At 27.1% G+C, this 18765-nt stretch overlaps 1 protein-coding gene across 1 annotated transcript in view; it reads left to right on the forward strand.

The window, feature by feature from the left end:
* NaCP60E (Na channel protein 60E) overlaps nucleotides 1–18765 on the forward strand; it is a 424396-nt gene that overhangs the window by 131474 nt on the left and 274157 nt on the right. The window lies entirely within an intron of this gene.

Genomic DNA, 18765 nt, shown 5'->3' on the forward strand with positions numbered 1-18765 from the left:
TCGGTTTATATGGGGGCTATATATCATTATGGACCGATGTGGACGAATTTTTGCATGGTTGTTAGAGACGATATACTAACACCATGTACCAAATTTCAACCGGATCGGATGAAATTTGCTTCTCTTAGAGCAATCGCAAGCCAAATTTGGGGGTCCGTTTATATGGGGGCTATACGTAAAAGTGGACCGATATCGCCCATTTGCAATACCATCCGACCTACATCAATAATTTCAACAGACGGACGGACGGACATGCTCAGATCGACTCAGAATTTCACCACGACCCAGAATATATACATACTTTATGGGGTCTTAGAGCAATATTTTGATGTGTTACAAACGGAATGACAAAGTTAATATATCCCCATCCTATGGTGGAGGGTATAAAAATTGCGTATTATATATCACTATAGTTCAGAAAATAGAGGTTGTGAACAATTTTATGTTTTGCGAATTCGTAAACCATAACAGGGGGGGGGGGGTGGATAATATGCAAATTTTTTACCAACATTCCTTTAAAAATTATTTATTCTCCAATTTGTAGATTTTTTTTAAATTTTCCAGTTAAAATTTAATTTCAATTTTGGTTTCAGCTTACACAGAATTACTACAGATTTTCCGGAAAATTTTAAGTCGTAAGAATTTTTTTTTGGTTGTATCTTAAAAGATACAGTGTGCCTTTAAGGGTTAAAAGTATCCTTACTTCAATTCTGCACTTCTTTCGCTCGAAATCAATACCAAACTCATTAGACAAAATCATTGAAAGCGAGTAAGTTTTTTTTGCAGTGTTATTAAATTCAAAATCAGTTTAAAGAAATTGAATTGATTTATTCTTTCGGTGATTCATGACGTTTTCATCATAGATGTCCATATCTCAGGACTTTTAAATATTTTTTCCTTGTTTCGACTCTGGGAAACCATAAAATAAAATCCGCTTATGCACACTTGCATTGTATGGTATATTTACTTTTGGGTGGGTGTTATTTATATTGGCATTTCCTCTCTACCTTTGTTGTAGCCTTCATAAAAGCAACAAATTTCAAAAGAAATTTCCATTTCAATTAATTACATTGCAAAACTATACAATTTGCTTGTGCATAAACTCACAAAATCATATTGCATACTCTAAAGGCATTTATATTGATTTAATTAGCATTGCATAACCTAAGGCGATTTGTGTAGCAATTAGAAGGTGCTTTTGAAGAGTACGATACCGCGCGAAGTCCAGAAAAAAAATATCACAAATCACTGTAAGGCAATAGGTTAGAGAGGGTAGAGGTGGTAGAGCTGGTTGTTGGGATCAGTTGGCCAGTTGCTTTAATTTGACATAGTCGAAAGTACGATGAAACATGCAATTTCCTAATTTACACTATTTATAATTTACATTTTTCATGTCTGCTTATTTTTAATCACAAGAAACGAAATACGCTCAATGTATAAAACACAACAAAAACAATAAAAGAACAACAAGACCAAAGGAAATTCTATGGACAGAAAGACCGGTAATATTTGCACACTAACATCAGAGAAAAAGACCCCCACCCCCTGCCAAATGGGCCATAATGGAAATGTAATGTATTTAGAGGTGGACGGACAGATGGATAGTTATTCATATTGCTGACCTGTAAGTGGTCAAAGTGAAACGCCCACATCAAAAAAAAAAAACAAACCGAAAACTAACTTTTATTTACTATTCTGGTTGTTAATGGATATTTTCTGCTTGTTTACCAACTCGGTATTTTTCAGAGGTTTTTATTGTTGTCGTTCTTCTTCTTCGTTTTTTTTTTTTTCAATCTCATCCCCTCTGGCATAGGGTTTTACTCAATCACCAACACAACACCAAACTCATCTGTTTAAAAACATTCTCAGTGTGGTGAAAAACAACTGAAATATGGTCAGGTAAGATTTCTGGTCTCTGCTGACTCTCCCTCTCGAACATTGATGTGAAGTCAAGTATGTGTATCAAACCTCAAAACTCTAGCCTGTTGAAACATTTTATATAGCCCACAGTGAGCAGCTGTAACAAACCTTATCATCGAAACTCAACTAACCCAGTTGACAAGACCTCTGTTATATGGATTGAGGGAGGGATTTTCTAGCAAGACTTAAAAAGTTTTTGCCTCAGCCAAATATCCATTTTTGGTTTTTTGTTTATTTATTTAATATGACCCAAAAACCCACCTTCTTTCTCTCAAAGCAAAGCACACACACACACATACACACAAAATTAGATTATATCAAAGCCATAGAAAAATATGCTCAAATAAATTTTGTTTTTCTAGCTTTTTATGATTTCATGGTAAAACATCCCTTGAGGCTAGTTGTAAAGCCCAGCAGCCCATACCGGCAAAACCAGTTAAAAGTATCATCTGTTTGTAGAACCCAAACAAAAAAAAAAGAATTTCAAAACGCATTTACATGCCTAGTTGCATAAATGACAAGTTTCATAAATGCTAAAGGTATTTGTATCCCTTAAAGCGAGGGAGGTTGGATGAGTAAAGGACGGTTGGATACCCAGCAAAAAAATTTGGAAGTTCTTCTAAAGGCACAACTTTAAAAGCACTTCCAAGACTCTCCTCCCAAAAATGTTCCTTATTTTAACTACACAAGAAGTTCTTTTAATTCAATTTTATATAACTCGCTTTTTCATATTTTTAATGGGTAATTTTAACTGTTTTTGTTTTAAATAGATTAAAAACAGCGTAAGAAGTAATAAAATGGAATAAATTTTTAAAATTTTTCCGAAAAAAAAATGCTAAATCCTTTCTAGAAAAATTGCAAATTTTTGAAAATATTTGATGTCAAACGTTTCAGACGTTTCAGTAATTAAATGAATATGTGGTTTCAGACAAGCGTTAGAGTGCATTAAAAATTATAAAAAATTATAAAAATTATTTATTTGACAATATCTCACAAAATTTTTTAAGTCACATCCAAAACACTTAATATGGATCACACCCTAAAAAGTGATTTAAATTTAGTGCAAAGGCTGTTGAAATGGTGGACATCCGTCCTATCACAAGCCCATTTTAAATTCATCGCTTCTGTGCCAATTTTGCACTACTTCCGGATCCAAAAAGAACATTTTCAGTACTTTTTTGGCGACGCTTTTGTTTTTGCTGGGTAATTAAAGGAATATGCAGCAAAAAAAAAAGCTTCCAAAAAAGTAGTTTGGATCCCCAATCTGTGATCCGGAAGTAGTACAAACTTGGATAATCTCCAATAAATTTTACATGGGCTTGCCATAGGACGGAAGTATTCCCGTTTTGAATGCTTTGCATTGCTTTAGAAGTTGAGCTTTGGAAGTTCATTAGAAGGAAGAAATTTAAAATTATTTCAACCAATTTCATCCATATTTTTTATCACACTATTATTTTCATATTATCTAATTTTTACAATTAGAAAAACTTTTTCGCTCCGATCAGGGATTGAACCTGGGTTTGTTGGCACCATAACAGAATGCCTCAGCATACTCAGCCACAAACGCCATTGAACACAAAGCGTCGAAACGTCAATTCAAATGATCGTTCACCAATGTGGTATCACAATGGACTGAATAGTCTAAGTGAGCCTGATACATCGGGATGCTACCTAACCTAACCTAACCTAACCTAACCTAAATGATCGTAATACGACACCATGGAATAACATTCGCGATGTTCTTTATTAGTATGAAAGAAAAAATAAGAAACGCAGGTTCAAATTTCACCAGCGGCAATTTTTTGATGAAATATTTCCCCAAAAAAATATGCTTTTGTGTTATACATCCTTTTTATTTTTTATTTTAGACATATATTTTTGAATAAATATATTTTTTCCATTAAAAATCAACAAAATAATTAAAAATTCTCGTAATTCATTTTGTTTGTTATTGTTGGCTTCTCTTCAATCGTTATTGTTGTTTTTGATCTCAGCTTAAAGCCATGCATTGACTAAACTACAAGTGTAGCTTAACCAACAGAGGAAAAGTATGCTTGTCAAATTTATTTGGGCAAAGCCCTATAGACTGCATGATGGTTGGATGTACAGCTGTTTCGGAATTACCACATTCCTCATCAGCATCCTCTACTTGCAGCAAAACTATCAACCAATTATCAGAATAAATTCGGGTAATTCACTCAACCCAAAGTGAACTACACTTGAACCTCCCGAAAAAGGGTTTGATAGTCGGCTACTGCCTAAACAAATTTGCCAGCATATCTCTTTTCCTTTGCCAAACTCAAATCATCGATTTGAATGTATTTGGCTGGGTTTGTTTTTGAGCGTGCTTCCTCTATCTTCATTCATTTTGTTTGTTATTGTTGGCTTCTCTTCAATCGTTATTGTTGTTTTTGATCTCAGCTTAAAGCCATGCATTGACTAAACTACAAGTGTAGCTTAACCAACAGAGGAAAAGAATGCTTGTCAAATTTATTTGGGCAAAGCCCTATAGACTGCAAATAATGTCAAATCCATCATGGATAAGATAAGAGGACTGATGTAAGGACTGCCATCCACAATCGAATTACTTATGTTGTGGTTGCTTGTTTTCTAAATTGAAACTTAGTCCATATAGAATCGGATAATAGAATTGCTCCTTCACCAGCCTCCGGTGGTCAAATCCGGGCATCGGTTTATAATTCAAATCAGGGGATAGGTTTATATGAGGGCTATATCTAAAAGTGGTCTAATATAAAACGTATACAATACCATCTGACCTATATTAATAACTACTATTACACTAAAACAAATATTGTCGCGAGGTCACAGATTGCATGTCCTTACGAGTATAATACGAATACGAATTTTGCTAAGCATAACAGACACCCCGTCAAAAAGTCGATAAAGTCGTTTTTGCCCTATAGTTAAGCGATTCAACTTAACCCTCTAAATCCCAATCCCGCCTTTAGGCGGTCTTCATTTAATATGGAAGCATTTGTGTCATTGACATTGAAAATTTAATCAGCTGGCAAAAAAATTGGGGCATTAGAGGGTTAAAAAAGGGTATCTTAACATGAAAGAACATTTTGTTTGTCTAAGGTCAACTAGGCTAAAATCCTCCATGTTCCGATATTCGGAATCGCAAATCGTAAAATTTTCGTTAGGTGATATTTTCTTAATCCTAAAACATATAATCTTAAAATTTGGCAAAATAGTCATATTTAATGATAAGATAAAATTAGATTTTTTGCTGTAAGAAAAGGAAATTCTTGTGGCTTGCGGTTTCGGAACATGGGGGAGTTTTTTAGAAAATTTCTTCAAAATTAATAAAATTGTTGATTTTTTGCATCTTGGTTACAAAGCAAAAACGCATTTAAAAATAGGATGTATGTTTTTTTTCAGTGTATACAAAGTTTCAAGCCGATTGCTTATTTCTTTCGGAATCAATACGATTTCAACAGGCAGACAATTTCCAGTATATATGACCCATTTCATTAAGTTTCACAAGAAACATTTCTATTTCCCACTATTTTTCTTGTACAGCTTCCTTGGAAATTTGTGTTAATGTTTTTCATCTTGTAAAATAAACTTTACACTTTTTCATAATTTCTCCAAGTTTTTATATATGTATACTCCTTGTATTGTTCTATGTTCCATAAAATTATAACGATAAAAATATTCACATAAGGTTTAGTTTTTCAAATTGTAGTGAAATGCTCCCATTGAATATGATTCGAATGCAGGTCAACCAGAATACACTTCACTCATTCAATCTCTCACTCACCCCATTTACCATACCAAACTCTTTACTCAAACTTATAACAGAAAGATCATGAGTTTGTCAGTTCTGTATGTGTGTGTGTGTGTTGGCAAACACATGAATAAAATTGTAGCCCATTTTAATACGAATTATGAATGTTGGGCCATAGAAATTCATTTGCTCATCTGTTTATTGTTGTAAATGTTAAGCATTTATATGACTCCATATACACAAATTCAAATATATGTGTGTGAGTATGTGTAGATTTGTCATAATGTTAATGGTAAATGACAATACGACGAGCACATATCCCCATATTCCATGATCCAATGACATATGTCATATCTTTACGGACAAATACACACATGTCCCTGTTTGTTTTTGTTATTCCTCGGATTCGTTTTGAATTCGCATGTTCAGTGGTATGTAAATGTGGGTGTATGTCAGTGTGGAATATTGCCAGCAGGCATGTAAGTCTAAAGGACATCTCTCTGCCAACGTTCCGTCATATTCATTTGCCGTTTGTTGCCCAGTTGTTTTTTTTTGTTCTTATATTTTACCCGCGTTTTTATGCATCTACTCTCTGGCCTTCCCACCACGCTCTCTGTCTCCCTCTCTCTCTCTCTCTCTCTCTCTCTCTCTCTCTCTCTCTTCCTTTGGCTTCGCCCGTTATCTTCTAGAATGGTGTGCATACATTTAAATATTTCCGCTTCCGTTTGCAATTTTAACATCAGCAACAGAAACCATGTGAATCTACTAAACCCATCCACCAAACACTACCCAAGCAGTCAAAAAACAACAAGAAAACAAAAAAAGAATAAAACAAACAAAAATTTTATAGAAAAAATATGAGATATAAAAAGAACTTAAAAAAATACCAAATAAAAGATGGGAAAACATCGTGAGGCACTTGGCAAAACCGAAATGACATTGTTTTTATCTGTCAGAAATGGAGAGCTTATGGTTGTCGATGGGACCTTTATTTCCGTTCAGTTTTTCCTCAGCGATTTAGCTATCGTAGTAACATATGTACATATGAATTGGGCTCTTTGTGGACCATTCCATTGGGACTGGGCAGATTTTAATATTTGGATGGTTGTGTAGTTCTAGGACATTGTATCATAGACCAATGCAATATTTGTGGAATACTCCAAAGTTGCAAAGCAATTTATTGCATCATTTAAAAGAAATATCCTTAAAAATGTTAATTTCAATGAAAATTTGTTAAAAATAATTTTTTCCTATAAAAAATTAATTTTTAATACAATTTTCTATAAAAATTTAAATTCAATGAAATTTTCTATAAAATTTCAATTTAAATTAAAAATGCCATTCAAATAAATTTTTTATTAACAAATTTGGTAAAAAAAAAATTCAACCAACAATGAATAACATTTTTTATAAAAATTTATTGAAATTAAATTTTCATTTGAATGAAAATTTAGGAATTTTATTTCAATAAAATTTATTGTAAACATGTTATCTATAAAAATTTCATTTTAATGAAATTTTCTATAAAAACTTGATTTCAATTAAATTTTCTATAAAAATTTCACTTTAATTAAATTTCTATAAAAAATTTCATTTCAATGAAATTTCTATAAAAATTTCATTTCAATGAAATTTCTATAAAAAATTCTTTTCAATGGAATTTATATAAAAATTTCATTTCAATGAAATTTATATAAAAATTTCATTGCCATGAAATTTTTTATAAAAGATTTGTTTTTTTTTCTATAAAAATTAAATTTCATTGAAATTTCATAAAAACTTCATTTTAATGAAATTTCTATAAACACTTTAATGAAAATTTCTATAAAAATTTTATTTCAATGAAATTTTCCATAAAAATTTTATTTCAATGAAATTTTCTATAAAAATTACATTTTAATGAAATTTTCTATAAAAATTTCATTTGCTTGAAATTTTCTATAAAATTTCATTTGCATGAAATTTTCTATAAAAATTTAATTTCAATGAAATTTTCTATAAAAATTTTATTTCAATGAAATTTTCTATAAAAAAATTATTTCAATGAAATTTTCTATAAAAATTTAATTTCAATGAAATTTTCTATAAAAATTTCATTTGCATCAAATTTTCTATAAAAATTTCATTTGCATGACATTTTCTATAATAATTTCATTTGCATGAAATTTTCTATAAAAACTTTTTATAAAAATTTAATTTCAATGAAATTTTCTATAAAAATTTAATTTCAATGAAATTTTCTATCAAAATTTAATTTCAATGAAATTTTCTATAAAAATTTAATTTCAATGAAATTTTCTATAAAAATTTCATTTGTATGAAATTTTCTATAAAAATTTCATTTGCATGAAATTTTCTATAATAATTTCATTTGCATGAAATTTTCTATAAAATTTCATTTGCATGAAATTTTCTATAAAATTTCATTTGCATGAAATTTTCTATAAAAACTTTTTATAAAAATTTAATTTCAATGAAATTTTCTATAAAAATTTAATTTCAATGAAATTTTTTATAAAAATTCCATTTGCATAAAATTTTCTATAAAAATATCGTTTGCATGAAATTTTCTATAAAAATTTCGTTTGCATGAAGTTTTCTATAAAAATTTCGTTTGCATGAAATTTTCTATAAAAAATTAAGTTCAATGATCAATTTCATTTCAATTGAATTTTATATAAAAATTTTCTATAGAAATTTCATTTTAATGAAATTTTCTACAAAAATTAGATTTCAATAAAATTTTCTACGAAAATTTGATTTTAATAAAATTTCTATAAATATGCATGAAATTTTCTATAATAATTTCATTTGCATGAAATTTTCTATAAAAACTTTTTATAAAAATTTCATTTCAATGAAATTTTCTATAAAAATTCCATTTGCATGAAATTTTCTATAAAAATTTCGTTTGTATGAAATTTTCTATAAAAATTTCATTTGCATGAAATTTTCTATAAAAAATTAAGTTCAATAATAATTATAATTATTATATAAAAATAATAATTATATAAAAATTTCATTGCCTTGAAATTATTTATAAAAGATTTTTTTTTTATAAAAATTAAATTTCATTGAAATTTCATAAAAACTTCATTTTAATGAAATTTTCTATAAATACTTCATTTTAATGAAATTTTCTATAAAAATTTAATTTCAATGAAATTTTCTATAAAAATTTAATTTCAATGAAATTTTCTATAAAAATTTAATTTCAATGAAATTTTCTATAAAAATTTCATTTGCATCAAATTTTCTATAAAAATTTCATTTGCATTGAAGTAAATTTTCTATAAAAACTTTTTATAAAAATTTAATTTCAATGAAATTTCCTATAAAAATTTAATTTCAATGAAATATTCTATAAAAATTTAATTTCAATGAAATATTCTATAAAAATTTAATTTCAATGAAATTTTCTATAAAAATTTCATTTGCATGAAATTTTCTATAAAAATTTGCATGACATTTTCTATAATAATTTCATTTGCATGAAATTTTCTATAAAATTTCATTTGAATGAAATTTTCTATAAAAATTTCATTTGCATGAAATTTTCTATAAAAATATCATTTGCATGAAATTTTCTATAAAAATTTCAATTGCATGAAATTTTCTATAAAATTTCATTTGCATGAAATTTTCTATAAAAACTTCATTTGCATGAAATTTTCTATAAAAATTTCATTTGCATGAAATTTTCTATAAAATTTCATTTGCATGAAATTTTCTATAAAATTCCATTTGAATGAAATTTTCTATAAAAACTTTTTATAAAAATTTAATTTCAATGAAAATTTCCATAAAAATTGTATTTCCAATGATCAATTTCATTTCAATTGAATTTTCTATAAAAGTTTTCTATAGAAATTTCATTTCAACGAAATTTTCTAAAAATTTTTCTATTAAAATTTGATTTTAATGAAATTTCTATAAATATTTGATTTCAAAGAATTTTTCTATTAAAATTTCATTTTAATGAAATTTTCTATAAAAATTTCATTTTAATAAAAATTTCTCTAAGAATTTCACTTACATGAAATTTCTATAGAGAATTAAAAAATATAGAAAATTTCATCAAATGAAATTTTTACTGTAAATTTTATTGAAAAATTCATTCAAATAAACTTTACATGAAACATTTTTTGTGAAATTAGATTTTTATAGAAATTATAAAAATTTCGTTCAAACGAAATTGAATTTTCTAAAAAAAATGTATTTCAAAATTTTCTATAAAAATTTTTAATTTTGTAATACAACACTGTGTTTCAAAGTTTTTTATAATTTTTGTTCAATGAAATTTTCAATAAAAATGCAATATTTTTATATAAATTTTAGTTGTTTTAAATGTTAATTAAAGTTTCTTCTCAATGAAATTTTCTATTAAAACTTCTTTTCAATCACTATTAATATTTATAGAAAATTTCAGTGAAATTAATTTTTGAATTAATTAATTTGAATAAAATTTTATATAAAAATGTAATTTTAATGAAATTTTCTGTAAAAATTTGTTTTGAATGAAATTTCCTCCAAAAAATATTGCAATGAAATGTTTTATAAAAAATTATTTGCAATAAAAACTTCTATAACCTTTTTTATAAATAAAATGGAAGAAAATGTTCTTTAAGACTTTCATTTAAATAAAATTTTCTATAAAAATCTAATTTGAATAAAATTTTCTATAAACCTTTACATACAAAATTAAAATTGTCTATAAAAATGTCATTGAATAAAAGTTTTATGTAAATGAAATTGTCTATAAAAATGTAATTTCAATAAAATTTTTATAAAAAACTTAATTTCAGTAAGATTTTGGCAAAAAATTAAATTCCCATTAAATTTTTGATAAAAATTTAATTTCCATGACATTTTTGATAAAAATTTAATTTCAGTGACATTTGTGATAAAAATTTAATTTCAATGAAAGCTTTTATAAAAATTTTATTTAATTTTAATTTTGAAAATTTTATTCCTCCTATATCACTGGTTAATATTTTCACATTGAAGTAAATACACTATGGGCAGGATGTTGGTGGTCCCTTGACGTAAGTTCATTTGATAGCTCTCTGGTTAAATACATACATGTGTGGGTACAACTGTGAAAAATTTCTCTCTCACACACACACACACATACTGATATGGGTATGCATATTTCATGCATTTTTATATGACCCTCACTTGTACTCATTCTACCTCTCTTCACTGGGGACAACGACAGCCATATGCAGCAAATGATGTGGTGAATTCTTGAGAGTATTATTTGGCCACAAGTTTCATTTAATAATCATTCATAAAGGTCACGTAGTATGCGATTGAAATGCGATTATATTTTTCCATTTTTTTTTTTTCAAAAATTGTTTCTCTCGATTTTATTTATGTTCAGCTGTCATTCAGCATGTTAAGGCTGATTCGTATAACTTTTCTCATTTCGACAGCACCATCATGCAATGCCCCTCAAATCGTACAACGTCGAGTTTATGGCCATACAAGAAAAAAAGAGGCCCCCACAACAATACTCGTATCAGCAACAGCCGTTGATAATGTGGTTCGTTGGTTGTATGTAAGGGTATGAGTGGTGGTGATGGTGGTGGTAAAAACTGTGCCTTTTAAATCGTAATGTAGGCCATACATATTATCATCGTTGTCATCGTCATCATCATCATCATCATCATTTTTAGATGAGTTTGTTTTTCATTAAAATTAAGAGTATAATAATCCTTTTCAATGGAGACTGTCTGAATGGCATTACAACCACCAATACTATACTATACTCGCTTCAGCTACTAGCAATCTACATAGTTAATCTTTATGCTAACATCTCAAATCCATCTTACATACATAAATATATGACTTGTTTTCCTTCTGGATTTTATTTGAAAAACCTAACTTTTCGCTTGTGGTAGGGGAAATGTGTAATTTAACGCCAAGTTACATATATGCCATATTATTCTTTGAGAAAAGAAATTAATTTAAAACCTATTTCAATTGTTATCAAAATATATTAAAAAAAAGTACAAGAAATTAAGTTAGGAAATAAATAAAAAATAATAGTAACTTATAAGATGGTTAAATGAATCTTAAAAGTTTAAAGTCTATGAAATTCTAAAATTCTGGAGTTGAAGAAATCAGATTTCAATAAAAAAAAATCTTCCGTCTCTCATAAAGGCATACTGTGATATCAATGTATGTATATAGGAGCACACACCAAACTGGAATATACTACAACAACAACAAATAGTCGATCAAGAGGTCACAATCAATGCTGAAATTTGTATGTGAATCTCACATTCTACATAGTGGCATTACTGGTCCGTATTTTTTCCAAAATAAAGCCGGTCCCACAGTTACTGTAAAAGGTGTTGTCTACTGGTAAAATTTCTGAGCGTTTCATGTCTCTTTTAAGATGTTTTACTAAAATGTGAAACGCCATTATTATTCGGTTATAAAATGGAGATCCCATGTCTATGAGTAAAACACAAAATAAGGCATCATTCAATGAGAAAAGAGAAGTTCACCACCACCACCACAAGTGATGGACTGAAAACTCTAAGAGAGCGTAGAATAGCAAATTGCCGTAATACGTATCCTAACCTAATCTAAAGTAAATTTTGTGTAGATATAGAAGTTCGAATTATTTATTTTTATATTTGATGAAATTTTAATTGAGAATATTGCAAGTTTTTAAAAAATATTGTTATTGTTGTGGTTTTAGCGTTTATCGTTGTAATTTGATTGGTGTTTTGTGTGTTTGGCTTTTGCTAACATATGCTGGCATGGAGAACAAATTGAGAGAGCCTTTATAGGGAGAGGAGAATGATATGACATGTGATTACAATTTGTGTTGTTAGCATACTCGTATGCGTATGAGGTGTGTGACTTACTAAACTGATCAGAAATAAATCTCTATATTAATTGTTATTGTAATAAAAAAATATCATTAACATTTTTTCAATTAAAATCTTAATTGACATAAAAAAGATATTCAATAAAAATTTTAATTCATTCAATTAAATGTTTAAGCAAACAAAAAAAGGTGGAAATTAGAAGTGACCATTTAATTTTTTATACCCACCACAATGGTGACGGGGGTATAATAAGTTTGTCATTCCGTTTGTAACACATCGAAATATCGATTTCCGACTATATAAAGTATATATATTCTTGATCAGGGAGAAATTCTAAGACGATATAACGATGTCCGTCTGTCTGTCTGTTGTAATCACGCTACAGTCTTCAATAATGAAGCAATCGTGCTGAAATTTTGCACAAACTCGTCTTTTGTCTGCAGGCAGGTCAAGTTCGAAGATGGGCTATATCGGTCCAGGTTTTGATATAGTCCCCATATAAACCGATCTCCCGATTTGGGGTCTTGGGCTTATAGAAATCGTAGTTTTTATCCAATTTGCCTGAAATTTGAAATCTAGAGGTATTTTATGACCATAAAGAGGTGTGCCAAAAATGGTGAGTATCGGTCCATGTTTTGGTATAGCCCCCATATAGACCGATCTCCCGATTTTACTTCTTGGGCTTATAGAAACCGCAGTTTTTATTCAATTTACCTGAAATTGGAAATCTAGAGGTATTGTAGGACCACAAATACGTGTGCCAAAAATTGTGAGTATCGGTCCATATTTTGGTATAGCCCCCATATAGACCGATCTCCCGATTTTACTTCTTGGGCTTATAGAAACCGCAGTTTTTATTCAATTTACCTGAAATTGGAAATCTAGAGGTATTGTAGGACCACAAATACATGTGCCAAAAATTGTGAGTATCAGTCCATGTTTTGGTATGGTGAGTATCGGTCCATATTTTAGTATAGGCCCCATAAGAACGATCTCCCGATTGAACTGCTTGGGTTTCTAGAAACCGTAGTTTTTATCTGATTTGCCTGAAATTGTAAATTTTCTGGTATTTTAGGCTCACTAAAACGTGTATCGGATTAAGTTTTTATCGGTCCATTTGGTAATGCCTCCATATAGACCGACTTCACTTCTTGAGGGTGTAGAAGGCGTACTGATCATGAAAATTGCTTAAAACTCAATGTAAAATTTCCAGATTTTACTTCTCGGGTGAAAATCTACAGATTTAAGATTTCAAATGAAGACTTTATTTTATAATTTTCTTGCACACTTACAAGAGATGTTAATGATTCCTCTAAAACTCAAACTCAAAAATGGTTCTTATAAATCCAGAATCTGATATAGTCCTCATAGGTGAAATCTTTAAATTTATCTTCGGGAAGTGTCCTCAAGCCCTCCTGAAATTTCAAAGGAAACCCTAATATTTGGTTCATGGTGGTGGGTATTTAAGATTGCTTAGTGCTTAGTGCTTTATATACTTGGTCTAATTTAATTTACCCTCAACATGGCCAAGTGCCAAAATCTCCCGCAATTTTCTGTTATTCAAAAATCATTTAAAATAGCAAATTTTACTCAATACTTGTATTCGATGCAGCATCATTTAAAACTCACACAATTTCTCCTTCACTTTACCTTCAACATGCATAAATGTCAATATCTCCCATAATCTCCTATAAATCCCAGTTCAATGAGCCTCTCTATTGGCTCTCTTTTTAAATACACATTCTATAAAATAATGTTTTTTTTTCATTTTATATAAAGCCAATATAAAACTAATAGGAGATGATCCACATTTCCACCAAATCTCCCACAATGTCCGGTTATTCAAACCTCGTTTAAAATAGCAAATTTTACTCGATACTTTTATTAGATGTAGCATCTTTCAATATACCTTCAACAAGGACAAATGTCAATATCCCTCATAATCTCCTATAACTCCCAGTTCAAGGAGCCTCTCTATTGGCTCTCTATTGAAAACCACAGTAGTAATGGGTTTGAATAAAACGACTACGTAATGGCACTAAAACTAAGCTAATAATATGACAATATCCTCAATATCGATAACCATTTGGAAAACATAATGTCCAATGATGCTATTTTATCCAATTTATTTCTTTGTATAACGAGTAAAATTACATAAAAAATCATAATGCTAATGTTACATTAAAAAAATATTTACGGTAACTTCCTAGTAAATTGACACTGGTTTTCTGCACCTGCATATACACATATACTGTGACAACTTTGCTATTTTTATTACAGCACTCTACCTACCATACCATTAAAACTCCTTTCTCTTATCTGTGGTATTATCATCTCTCACTCCCTCTGTCTCTATTTTGATTTTATTAAATCTCATTGCTCATCTTTTTGCTATAATTAATAAATCATTGTTGTACAACGGGGGTATATTAACCTCTCCTACTAGTTAAGTGACAACACACGCACACATATGAAGATTGTGAGTCTCTATTACTAAGAGATTTTTGTTGCTTATTATGCAAAGAAAAACCAACATAAAAATTATGGACACAATTAAATTCACACATATTTCCGTAAGAGGCCACAATTAAAATTTTCTATAATTTAAAGTCATAAATGAAAGTTTTCCTCAAAATTAATTCAAAATTCTTTTAAATTTAATTATATCCTTAAATAGCCACGTTGCCATCTATTTTAATCACGCATTCTGCTCCCTTTTCACTTACCCCTCTTTACCATAACTCAACTACTACCATAGTCTAATACCAATCACCCAGTCCTGGGTTATTATGGCTAAACACCAAGTCCTTACCATTGCTCAAGAGGATTATGCGAGGCTTAAATTATCTATCATCGCAAATTGTTGTTGACAAACAATGGGGGGAATTATCGTCGTCTCAATGTATCGACGAGTATTTAATAAGAGTGGATGGCTTGTGTAAGGGCAAAAGTCGTTTTCTGCTGTATCGGAGGCTGTAGATGGTCATGGTATTAAGAAGACAATTTCCCAAGACGCCAGTGAATTAAGCATATCAATCAAAGTTGATTGACAATGGCAATGGAATTAAAATATCATGGTCACTGTTACGCTAGGGTATTGTCTTATTAAATACGGCTATTGGCTTAATTGAAAGAAAAAAAATCAATTTTTAATGAAAGCTAAATTTAAATAGAAATTTTATGTAATTATCATAATAATTATACTACTCTGAAAAAAGTACTCATCAATTATGAAATATTAAATAATCTTCGTTTTAAGAAATTAGATTTAAACAATATTCAGGACGAATTTAGTTACAATAAATAAAATTTAATCAAAATAAAGTCTACAGGGTGGTTGACATGTATTGCTAGGAGCTTGACATGTATTCAGATTGTTATCATTTCAAATATTATCGGAAAAATCTCCCAAAGATATTATTGACGAAATTTTGTATAGATATAAAATTTTGACAAAATTTTGTATAGAAATAAAATTTTGACAAAATTTTCTATAAAAATTAATTTTTGACAAAATTTTCTATAGAAATACAATTTTGACAAAATTTTCCATAGAAATAAAATTTTTTGACTAAATGTTCTATAGAAATAAAATTTTGACAAAATTTTCTATAGAAATCACATTTTGATAAAATTTTCTATAGAAATAAAATTTTGACAAAATTTTCTATAGAAATCACATTTTGACAAAATTTTCTATAGAAATAAACTTTTGACAAAATTTTCTTTAGAAATAAACTTTTGACAAAATTTTCTATAGAAATAAAATTATGACAAAATTTTCTTTAGAAATAAACTTTTGACAAAATTTTCTATAGAAATAAAATTTTGACAAAATATTCTATAGAAATAAAATTTGGACAACATTTTTTATAGAAATAAAATGTTGACAAAATTTTTTATAGAAATAAAATTTTGACAAAATTTTCTATAGAAAAAAATGTTGATAAAATTTTCTATAAAAATCAAATTTTGACAAAATTTTCTATAAAAATAAATTTTTGACAAAATTTTCTATAGAAATAAAATTTTTTCACAAAATTTTCTGTAGAAAAAAATTTTGACAAAATTTTCTATAAAATCACATTTTGACAAAATTTTCTATAAAATCACATTATGACAAAATTTTCTATAGAAATCAAATTTTGACATAATTTTCTATAGAAATCACATTTTGACAAAATTTTCTATAAAATCACATTTTGACAAAATTTTCTATAAAATCAAATTTTGACAAAATTTTCTATAGAAATCAAATTTTGGCAATATTTTCTATAGACATAAAATTTTGACAAAATTTTCTACAGAAATAAACTTTTGACAAAATTTTCTATAGAAATAAAATTTTGACACAATTTTCTTTAGAAATAAAATTTTGACAAAATTTTCTAAGAAATAAAATTTTGACAAAATATTCTATAGAAATAAAATTTGGACAAAATTTTTTATAGAAATATAATTTTGACAAAATTTTCTATAGAAAAAAAATTTTTGAAAAAATTTTCTAAGAAATAAAATTTTGACAAAATATTCTATAGAAATAAAATTTGGACAAAATTTTTTATAGAAATATAATTTTGACAAAATTTTCTATAGAAAAAAAATTTTTGAAAAAATTTTCTAAAAAATAAAATTTTGATAAACTTTTCACTAGAAATACAATTTTGACAACATTTTCTATAGAAATAAAATTTTGACAAAATTTTCTATAGAAATCACATTTTGACAAAATCTTCTATAGAAATCACATTTTGACAAAATTTTCTATAAAATCAAATTTTGACAAAATTTTCTATAGAAATCAAATTTTGACAAAATTTTCTATAGACATCAAATTATGACAAAATTTTCTATAGAAATCACATTTTGACAAAATCTTCTATAGAAATCACATTTTGACAAAATTTTCTATAAAATCAAATTTTGACAAAATTTTCTATAGAAATCAAATTTTGACAAAATTTTCTATAGACATCAAATATTGACAAAATTTTCTATAGAAATAAAATTTTGACAAAATATTCTATAGAAATACAATTTGTACAAAATTTTCTATAGAAATAACATTTTGACAAAATTTTCGATAGAAATAACATTTTGATAAAATTTTCTATAGAAATAAAATTTTGACAAAATTTTCTAAATAAATAAAATTTTGACAAAGTATTCTATAGAACTAAAATTTGGACAAAATTTTCTATAGAAATAAAATTTGGACAAAATATTCTATAGAAATAAAATTTGGACAAAATTTTCTATAGAAAAAAAAAAATTGACAAAATTTTCTATAAAAATAAAATCTTTTCACAAAATTTTCTATAGAAAAAAATGTTGACAAAATTTTCTATAAAATCACATTTTGACAAAATTTTCTATAGAAATCAAATTTTGACATAATTTTCTATAGAAATCAAATTTTGACAAAATTTTCTATAGACATCAATTTTGACAAAATTTTCTATAGAAATAAACTTTTGACAAAATTTTCTATAGAAATAAAATTAAAAAAAAAAAAATTCTTTAGAAATACAATTTTGACAAAATTTGCTAGGAATAAAATTTTGACAAAATTTTCTAGGAAATAAAATTTTGACAAAATTTTCTATAGAAAAAATTTTTGACAAAATTATCTATAGAAAAAATTTGGACAAAATTTTCTATAAAAATAAAATTTTGACAAAATTTTCTATAAAAATAAAATTTTGACAAAATTTTTTGTAGAAATAAAATTTTGATATACTTTTCACTATAAATAAAATTTTTACAAAATTTTCTATAGAAATCACATTTTGACAAAATTTTCTGTAGAAATCAAATTTTGACAAAATTTTCTATAGAAATCAAATTTTGACAAAATTTTCTATAGAAATCAAATTTTGGCAAAATTTTTTATAGAAATTAAATTTTGGCAAAATTTTTTATAGAAATAAAATTTTGACAAAATTTTCTAAGAAATAAAATTTTGACAAAATTTTCTAAGATATAAAATGTTGACAAAATTAAAAAAAAAATTGGAAAAAATTTCTATAGAAATAAAATTTTGACAAAATTTTCTGAGAAATAGAATGTTGACTTCATTAAATTTTCAATCAAAATAAAAATCAATCACAAAATATTAACAGAATCAATAAAATGTTTAATTTAATTTTGAAATAATTAATTGTTTAATTGATAATTAGTTAATTGAGTAAATTAATTTCGCAATTGCAACCAAAAAACAATATTTTTTCCCTATGTAACAATTCTGGA

Source organism: Haematobia irritans, chromosome 5 (genome assembly GCF_050003625.1).
Source record: "Haematobia irritans isolate KBUSLIRL chromosome 5, ASM5000362v1, whole genome shotgun sequence".
Classification (NCBI taxonomy): domain Eukaryota; kingdom Metazoa; phylum Arthropoda; class Insecta; order Diptera; family Muscidae; genus Haematobia; species Haematobia irritans.